Source organism: Pleurodeles waltl, chromosome 9 (assembly GCF_031143425.1).
Source record: "Pleurodeles waltl isolate 20211129_DDA chromosome 9, aPleWal1.hap1.20221129, whole genome shotgun sequence".
NCBI classification, from domain to species: domain Eukaryota; kingdom Metazoa; phylum Chordata; class Amphibia; order Caudata; family Salamandridae; genus Pleurodeles; species Pleurodeles waltl.
Window position 1 is genome coordinate 66146643 of NC_090448.1, and position 10097 is coordinate 66156739.

Consider the following 10097-nt stretch of genomic DNA (forward strand, 5'->3'; position numbering starts at 1 on the left):
GGACTGCCACTTTGGCATACTTACAAGCCCCGTCAAGGACTGTCACCTTGGCATACTTACAGCTCCCGGCCCATCAAGGATTGTCACCTTTGCACACTTACAACCCCTGTCAAGTACTGTCACCTTGGCATACTTACAATCCCTGTCAAGGAATGTCACCTTGGCATCCTTACAACCCCCACCAAGGACTGTCACCTTGGCATACTTACAACCCCGGCCCACCAATTACTATCACCTTGGCATACTTACAACCCTTGCAAAGGACTGTCACCTTTGCATACCTACAACCCCCTTCAAGGACTGTCACCTTGGCATACTTACAACCCCCTTCAAGGAGTGTCACCTTGGTAAACTTACAACCCCCATCAAAGACTGTCACCTTGGTATACTTACAACTCCTGTCAAAGATTGCCATCTTTGTATACTTGTAATCCCTGTCAAGGGCTGCCATCTTGGCATACTTACAACCACTGTCAAGGCAGTGGTTGAAAGCTCGCTGTGTTTTGTGTCCCCTCCATCCTTTTATTTCATTGGCAACACCCGCAGTCCCAGCATAAATTCCAACTAACCGCACTAAAAAGCATTAGGAGGAAGAGGATGTCCCTGCTCCTGGAAGAATATGTCCTGGAAGAACATAGGGCTGACACTGAGTGATGCCTATTATCAGATCCCAATAAATGTGTCCAGTGTGGTCTCGTAGGACGTCTGAACGTTTGGCTTACCTTTCTGACCTTTTGTCTCTTGCATCTTACCAAAAATAGAAATAGGGAGATGTTTGCTTAATATAGTTTTTGGTTTGTGTTGTTATGCTTTTTAAACATAACACACGTTAGTACTTTTCTAGACTATTGTTTGAATATTCAGTTTGATAAAGGTTTATTTTTCTCTATAAGAGGGGGTCACTTTTTGGTTGCATCACATTACAAAATAAATGAGATTATGTGTTAAAAACAATTATATGTCTTTTTTTTAAATAAAAAAATGATTGTCACAATTAAATTGTTAGAATTTTCTGTCTCCTATCAAGAGCAGTGACATCCTGCTGACGGTCCTGTTCTATTGCATGTGCGCTCTTCTGGTAGATCATCACTATCTTTGTTATCAAATTGCTTCAGAGCACTCCAGAAACAAAGTCAAAGTCTAAAGTCATTCTCCTACTGGTTTATTCATGATGTACAATAATCTTCAGTGTTCTAGCCAAGATGTTTCGTCATTGGATCTAATTGCCATGGACTTCTTCAGGGCTATTTATTTTTTTACATTGAATATCATATCTAAGGTGTATACGTGTAGTAATAGTCATTCCAACTTGCTATCCACAGTAGATGTCTTTTGTGTTATTGAGAAATTAGTAGCTGATGCAATCAGTAACGTAATCATAGTACGATGAGTCCAACACACAGGGAGAGTGCTCAGTGTATGAACTCTTTATCACATGCACCCGTATCTGGCGTTCTGTCTTTATGTTGTTGGGCATGTGCAAAGGCACATGTCTACACATAAACATGTAATATAGCACTGGTAGTAATCATTGTTTGGGGGATCAACTGGAAAAATTATATCTCGTGGCACTATTGTTGGCAATGCACACATCACCGGCCTCAGTACATTAAAATAGGGAGGGTCTGACTTCTATACTGGACTTTACTCTCAACCTGTAAACAAAACATGTACCACAGCAAGAACTTTCACAAAGAGCCAATGTGTCGTGTGGGTATGTTTGATAAGTTCCACAACTTCACCAATACTATTTGGGAGGGAGGGGATGCTCCACATGCGCAGCCTGCAGATTCTTTAAAATGTAGGGTTCTCTCATATTTAAAGTGTCTGAACATGCAATTGGGATTGAGAGGCCCTCGCATATGCCTTACGTTTGTACTGGTTCTTTGAGATTGTGCCCCTTCCGACTTCTACATCTCCAGGAGGAGTTGCTGAGTGAGGTGTTGAACCTCAAACATGGCAAAATACTGAGCTATGTGTGTTTGCTCCTTGATCAGCAGCCCAAAGAATGCTTTCCCTGCGGGTGGTGTCTGATTTTATCGAGGCTGCGTCTAATTAGTGATAACGCATCAGAACCTTGATAAGTAAACTTACAAGGAGACACGTCTAGGCCAATAAACCTAGTGACCACGTTTGGAGACTTCCCAGAACGAGATATCCTTTGTCATCACAATCAATATATCAATAACCCCATCAATATTCACAATCACTAATCAATTAAGCTAATCAATAACATTTAATATAGATCAATACAACAAACGCACCATGACCTTTCAGACATGAATAACCACACAAATCTAGTAAGTGTTAGGACATTTATTCCCTATTAGTTACAATCTAATATCATATTTATTAGTTTCAATATCAACAAGCACATCAAAACCACTATGACTTGGCAATCAGAGCAAAACTTTATCAAAGCATAGATCATGAATATTTAGAATAAACACAACAGTATTATGAGTCAACTTTAGCAGAGTAACATTAGGACATTATTCAACAAAGCAAGATCTTAGTCATTTGTCTATTTGCATCTGGTATTAGTGAACTCCTTAACTAACCTCAAATTAGCATCAGCATGTTGGGCTTCATGCAAATAAATTTAGCAACACAAATTTGGAAAACATCTAACTATGGCCTCTATCAAAATACCAGTTGGTACCTAGAAAGAAAAGGCAAAGAGACAATTACAAATATCATCAGATAGTTACCCATCCAAATGAGTCAGCAAACAGCGTCAGTCTTCGTCCTCAGGACGTCAGTCAGTTCGCCATCAGCAAGGTAGGACAGGGCAAAGTCTCAGTATGGCATAGCTAAGAACAGGCTCTTCCCTCATAAGGAGGAGAAGTGTATATCAGGTAAGGATTCAGATAGAGGATAGTTGAGATATCAGAACATCAAAGTCTCAAAGTATAATAATTTCTCGATAGAATGGCAAGGGGCAGTGAAGAATGGCGAAGAATTTCCCAAATATTGGCTGATTTCTCCTTAAGTCATGCGATTATATTAAAACAGTCGAACTAGCCCATAATTCCCCATTGGATCAATTCGGTGCATCATTATCTCTGTCCAATAATTCTCCACACACCTTACCAGATTTCTCACCTAACACAGTTCTCATGCAGTTTATTGGTTCCTGTGATTGACGTCTTCATCGGGTGGAATGTCAGGTAAGAAAAGTTACACTTTATGCTCCAGTCAGTGGTTCCATTGTCCTCTCCTAGTCCAGGCGGCCTTGCACCTGTTGCGAATTACTCTGTTGCATTTGGCAAGAATGTCTCCTTGAGCATGTCAGGTCCCATGAGAAAGAATTTACTACGGCTACACACACATCTCTAGCTTCTGGAAAAGTACAGCTTAGTGTCCTTCAGAAAAGCAGCACATTGCACGTTAGAAAAACTCAATTAATATGAGACCAGACAGCTAGGCCCAGACCCTCGCTAACTAAGGCCTAGTGATTAATTTAACAAGACCTAATACATAATTCTTAACGCTAATACAAAGTCATACATTAGTACATTATTAATTCATCATTAGTCAGTTTCATTAATCATCGTATACATTGGTGACCACTCCCCGTGGGCACATTTCAAACGCGTAAATTATCTCTACATTTAGACATTTCTATGCAGTTTCACTACACATTATATTGCAAGCTTCTCATGTTAATATTAATTTTGAGTTACACTCCAACATTAGTCATGTTTGTACTTTTAAAATGTTTTTTGCTAGAGGTTTACATAAATGTTAAATATTAATTAAAAAAGAAAAAATATGAAAATGAGTCATATTAAAACATTGTATTTAATGTTACATTGTGTAGGTACATTTATTATGATTTTATTTACTATTATATAGCTTACTACGTGCTCTAGGCATGTGGTAAATTTAGGTGCTAATCCCTCAAGTGCCAAAGCTGTTTTCTTTTTTGGTATTGGGTTTTACCACCCAGTAAAATCACATGTGGTTTTCCCACAGCCAATTTATCCACATTAAACTTTAATACATGTTAAAACCACGTGCAAAAAATCGCATAAGGAAAACTTGTTATTGGTCACAGCGAAATTAACACATAAACCCCTGCGGTAATTTCACTAGCCTGACTGATAATCAGGGCCATAGTAGGAACATTGGGAGGTCCATTTTGTCTGTAAAGTAGGTCCCTTAACTCCTGTGACGTAGGTACCTGTGGTAGAGACAAACTGGATCCCAAATAACTACAAAGTAAGGAACATAAGTCACAGACACATAGAATCTAGCCAAAGAGGTGGATATTCTGTCTCTCAGTTTTGGTAAGAATAAAAAAACAGGTAAACTTTAGTCACCTGCAAATTCAGAACAGTGTGCAAGTAAAGATCACTTGCCTTAGTGTAGTTAAACATTTATGATAGTGAAAACCGCTTAATTTTCCAAATATTTATGGATGGGAGTGCCAAAGGCCTATTCTGGGTGAGTTAGATTCTCAACATTAATACATCGATTTGGTCACGTGGTTTATGCAGACCCCTTTTTGGTGATGCAACAGGGATCCACCTAATTTTACTCTGTTCCTCCATAGAGTATGGCATTGCCTGGCCACAGAGTAGAGGGTCCTGTGCCCATGCCTACGCAGACTCATCTAAGTGCTGCACCATTAACACGGATGTAGCTTGCGTAGTGGAGAAGCACCATACATCATGAAAGACAGCAGCTAAAATCAACCAAGGTTTGATGAACTTGGGCTGATCAATATGTGGATGGCGCTTACCACAACCAATGCATAAGGGGTTCTGACCTTTCCCCATCTGTGTAGATCATATTATCCCTGTGAAACCGCGGAAGCTGCTTAATGCGAATCCTATAGAAAATACCTAACTTGGGTATACAAAAGGTGCAGACATTTGTGGGGGGGGAGGGGTTTATTTTTAAGACATTGACAATGTAATACATTCCTTTGCCCACTTCTTTATGCATTGTGTCACATAACACACATCTCAAAATGCATACAATTGAACTGACCTCTATATCAGGTTGCAATTAATAGACGAGCGCTTGAGAATGTTTTATAGAAAGTTAACTGGTAAAATACAAAGTTGAGCCACACAGGAGTAATTACTGAGAGCTCTGGCTCTAAATCAGTGTGAAGTAGCAAATACATAAGAGAGAGCCTCTCACCCCACACATTAACAAGAGCCACACATTACCCTTTGATTTCACTTTTATGGTCTGAATAAAAAAGAAGACAGCAATTGTGAAGCTGAATAAGCAGCTATGGCAGAAACTAACATGCTTTGATTCCCAGGGCTTTCTCAATCCAGACATACAGTTTCACTATGGACGCTGGTATCAAATAAAGCCACAACACTGTCAAATTAGGGCACATAACGTCCAAGAATCAATCTTGAAACAGATGCCACTGGTACAGGGATTACAGATGTACATCAATTCGGTCTGTGACAGTGACATCGCAAATCTCTATGCAACTTAATAAACACGTACCCTGGTCTTCTAGATGCTGCAGAGATCTAGTGCTTTTCAAATTCCAGTTTTAAGAGACAAGTGTCTTCTACAGAGAATTACATTAGAAGGCCATTTCTTGTTTAATAATACATCTATAATCTCAAAAGCAAAAAGCAAAATGTAGCCTACCAACGTTGACAAATACTTATAATTTATTGAAGTAGCGCTATATATTGCCTATTGAATACTCTGTGTAGCAAGGACAATGCACACGCTCCACTCTTGGCTGTAATTTGCTCGGATGTTCAATCAATCAATAATCAATCTTTAAATTTGTTGAGCGTGCTGCTCACCCGGTAGGGTCTCGAGGCACTGGGGTGAGGGGGTGGAGGGGAGCTACTGCTCAAAGAGCCAGGTCTTGATGCGCTTCCTGAAGGACAGGAGGTCCTGGGTCTTGCGTAGGTTGGTGGGGAGGGAGTTCCAGCTTTTGGCGGCGAGGTGGGAGAAGGACCTGCCGCCAGAGGTGGTGCGGTGAATGCGAGGGACTTAAATGTTCTTTCATTTAATATGATCTCTGGAAGCCATTGTTACAGTCCCATGGGGATCCAATGTGCATTTAATTTACTAAAATTTAATTTCCATATCAGCTGTTCACTTGTTCTGTCATCCTTTTCCTGAAGTGTGACACATTCATGTGTCCTATTCAAGGCCTTATGTCGTTTGCAGCTTCTCCTCTCTTTGAAGCCCACCAATACTTGTCAGATCTCAGGGTAATATCATAAGCTGAGCAATGAATGAGTCATGGTGCTATCAAAGTCAGGCTCCACATAATACCTTTTATAATTTTCAGCAAGAGTTTCTCTTACTTTCTTTAAACAAATACTATGCACATTTAAAAAGAAATTACATGAAAGGAAAGCAATTTACCAGATGCCATTGCACTTCTAAAATCTCTTTGCACCAGAAGCAGAGACCTCATTGTTTTTTCAAAGTCCACTACTTCAGCTATCAATTAGGCATCCACCAGAAGCACAGCAAACAATCAAGCACAGCATGAGACCTGCTTATTAAACACTTAACCAACAACTGCAACACCATCAACTTCCTCAGTGAATATCTACAGAAAATAGATAACAAATCAACAGTTACAAGTGGGCATCCACTCCTGTCACTATCCCTTAACACGGCATCCCTAAAAGGCCATTCTTCAACCTTCTATCACTTGAAAACCTCACTCAGGTGAAGCACACTTGCTTCTTTGCAACATCATCAGCACTTCTTTCATCAAAGGAATCTTTTCAGCAGCTCCAACAGCTGGCCAAAATCTCCTGTCATAAAATACGTACTGGACCCTCATGATCTTGTCAGCTACTGTTTTGAGATCTACATTGCTTCATCTGTAAGGTCATTGAAAAGTGGCCTCAACCAAATCCATCAACACATCAACATGCATCACCTGTTGAACCACCATCAGTCAGTTTTGAGAACACTTTACAATACTGAGAAAGTCACCATATAGGCTGTATATCATGCCCTCCTCTAAAAAGGCAAAAATGATCCTTGCCTTTGGTACTATTGGACCTTTCTGCTGCCTTGATCAAAAGTCACTGTGATGTTCTCACTAGCAGAATGAATAGAATTCTCCTTCTTCTTGCTTGTTCAGATGGGAATATCAAAGTCCCAGAAGCTCCCCGCTACCTGTGGAGGCTCTATCCTGTGGCACCTTTAAGTTATGTATGAAGTACCTCAGAACACACCTCACTGACAGCAAAATCACAGTAAACCAGTACGCCAGCAACACACAACTCTACCTCAAAGTCATCCCACCCCTTGACATTCAGATACTCTAAGGCTGGCTCTGTCTCATTCAAGATTGGATGTCCAACCCATACCTGAAGTTCAACACAAACAAGAATGGTTTTCTTTTATTCAAAGACAAAGATATTCTACAGCAAGTTAAAAGCTGTCTCACTAACATGAATCTGGATGGCTCCAACCCCCAACTAATGCTCAAGATCAAGCCTAACTTCTGTATTGACCCTTTCTTCAAGGCACAGACAGTCAAGAAAACAAACCAGGATTTTAAGGTACAAGTTCACCCTGTCAAAAAGTGGAAACTTTCATCTCTGAAAATTATTAAAGAATTGCCATCCAAGTCCTGGTGTCCTCAAATCTAGTTTGAGGGAAGCTCTGCTTCGTTGCCCCTCAGATACCATGCTGGCCTCATGAAGGAATTCTACACACTGCAGCAAAAGTCATCAAAGGCCAGAATAAAACCAGCTATATCCCTCCAATGATGAAAGGAAACCATTATGTTTCCCACACAGTCTACATCTTCTTCAAGACCAGCTGCAACATCTTCATGGCCACCATGCATGGGCCCCCTTATTTGTTTGAAGTAATCTAAATCTCTGGGAGAATACATCATGCCGGGAGTCGAGACATCTCCAGACTAGAGATAAAGAAATGCAAAAATGAAAACTAAACTGAAAAGGCATCCTGCACCATAAGAGACTGAAAAAGCAACCATACTAACATCCAGAGTGCTCCTACTCTCCTCCAGTGATCATCACCATACAGCCACCATTTCCTTTTTGCTGTATATGGCAAATGATTAGACAACCACTTCCTTGGGTCCATACCCAATAGTGCTCTGTTGCAACTCCTTTGGGCTACAGAAATACGTATACATTCAAACATACATAGTTATAGATAATGAGAAGCAATAATAGTTTCTTTAATTTTAATAGCCCATATATTCTGTTGAGTGTGCCAGAAGTGAAAGCCCTATGGGGCTCTTCCCGCCCCCACCCCACCCTCACCCTATGAGTGAAAAAATAATCAATTTTGGACCTAAGGATGCATTTCGCACTAATACAATTTCACTAAATGCTGTAATCTCAAGTAATTTTGCTGTAATGTCATGTAATTATGATACAGCAAATTACATGTGTTACACCTACCCCTAGTAAGCAGCTATAATGCAGAATATTTGCAGTAAGGTTGTGGATGGGTAGTTAAGACATCATTTGGGTAAACTAGAGCTTTTACATTAACATGAGCAACTGTGATTCCTTTCACTAATATAGGTTTATGAATAAGACACTGGAAGAGTTTAATTGCTAATAAAAAATACAAGTGGAAAGAGGGGACATTCCTGACTGGTACAAGTATGCAATCTAAAAGAGCCGGATGTGAAATAATTAAGATAAATTCTAGCTCTATGGAATGCATAAAGGGCTTTCACCATGTTAAAAAACAGAAAAAAATTGAATGGTCATGATTAAGAACATAAATGATTAGCAATATCCTTTGAACTTGTAAATAACACACTAGAGGGAGATGTTATAGTGTGAACTTGATTTCTGGCTTTCTTAATTGTCAAATAAGTTGGTAATAGTTTTGAGACATATTAGAACTACAATCGTTCTTTGCCTTGTCATAAGCAAGTTGTTTTTCAGCTTTTCCGCTCAGGAATTGATTGAATTAAATTAAATATATTACATTTTAGCTTTAAAATGCCTGTTCTTATTGGACTTCAGCAACACAGATACACGTGATTTTTGCAGCATAAATTTGCATTTGCTATCATCTAAGGTAATGGAAAGTCTCTCAAGTTAAGCAATTTCTTTAAGAAGATTTGAAATTTTAGTTTTAAAATGTTTGTTCTTACTGGGCTTAAGCACTATAGATACACCTCTGATATATATGTCTTAAAAGCATCCCAATGTATGATTAGAGAAGTATCCGAAGGCTTATTATCAATAATCAAAATTTTAATATTATTAAGGAGCTAGATTTTATTTTTTCATTTAGACCTGTTAAAATTTTTCACAAAGGTGCAATCATTTTTATTAGAAGTAACAATTTGATCAGTCATTTATTGGTGCTACTGGTTAAATACAATATTTCAGCGACTGGGCATCACTCTATGCCAGTGGTTCCCAAACTTTTTCGATCCCCGGCTCCTTTGACCTATTGGCTGTGTTGGCCACGGCTCCCCATTATGTTACTTTTTTTTGGCGGGTGGGGGAACGTAATCCCAGCCTGTACCTGTACCTACACTATTTACAGTTTGACTTCTTAATTCTCTCGTTCAGGTTCCTGAAAACCATTTATTTTAAACTATTTCTTTTCTTTTGTCATAGGGATATTATTAATGGTACTCTGGCGCCCTCCGCTGGTCACAATAATTAATGCAGGGGGTTTTGTTTCCAAAACCACGGTGAAAAGCTACCGATTAAAAGCACCTCCGAGTGGTTTCCAGACTGTGTGCGGCGCCCCTGGCTAATTTTGACGGCGCACCAAGGAGCCGCGGCGCACAGTTTGGGAACCACTGCTCTATGCAATAAAGCTGTTATTGCATGCTTGAGTGGTACAGATGTGCAGCTTTTTTCCAGGTGTATGAAATTACTTAGGGAATCCCTCAAGCTACTGAATTTGAGCACTACAGAGAGTTAAAAGAGGCAGCTGCCAACTTGATCCTAAGCGAAAATACAGCTGTCGATCTGTCCCTACATAGCATTCCACCTTTGGCATACAGTTAAATTGCCACATCCCGGCTAGGACCAGCAGGGACATAGCTCGGTTGGCATCTCGTCATCACAATTAGCACTTTACGAAGAGAACAGGAGTCCGTTTGGTTCTGGAAGCCAAAT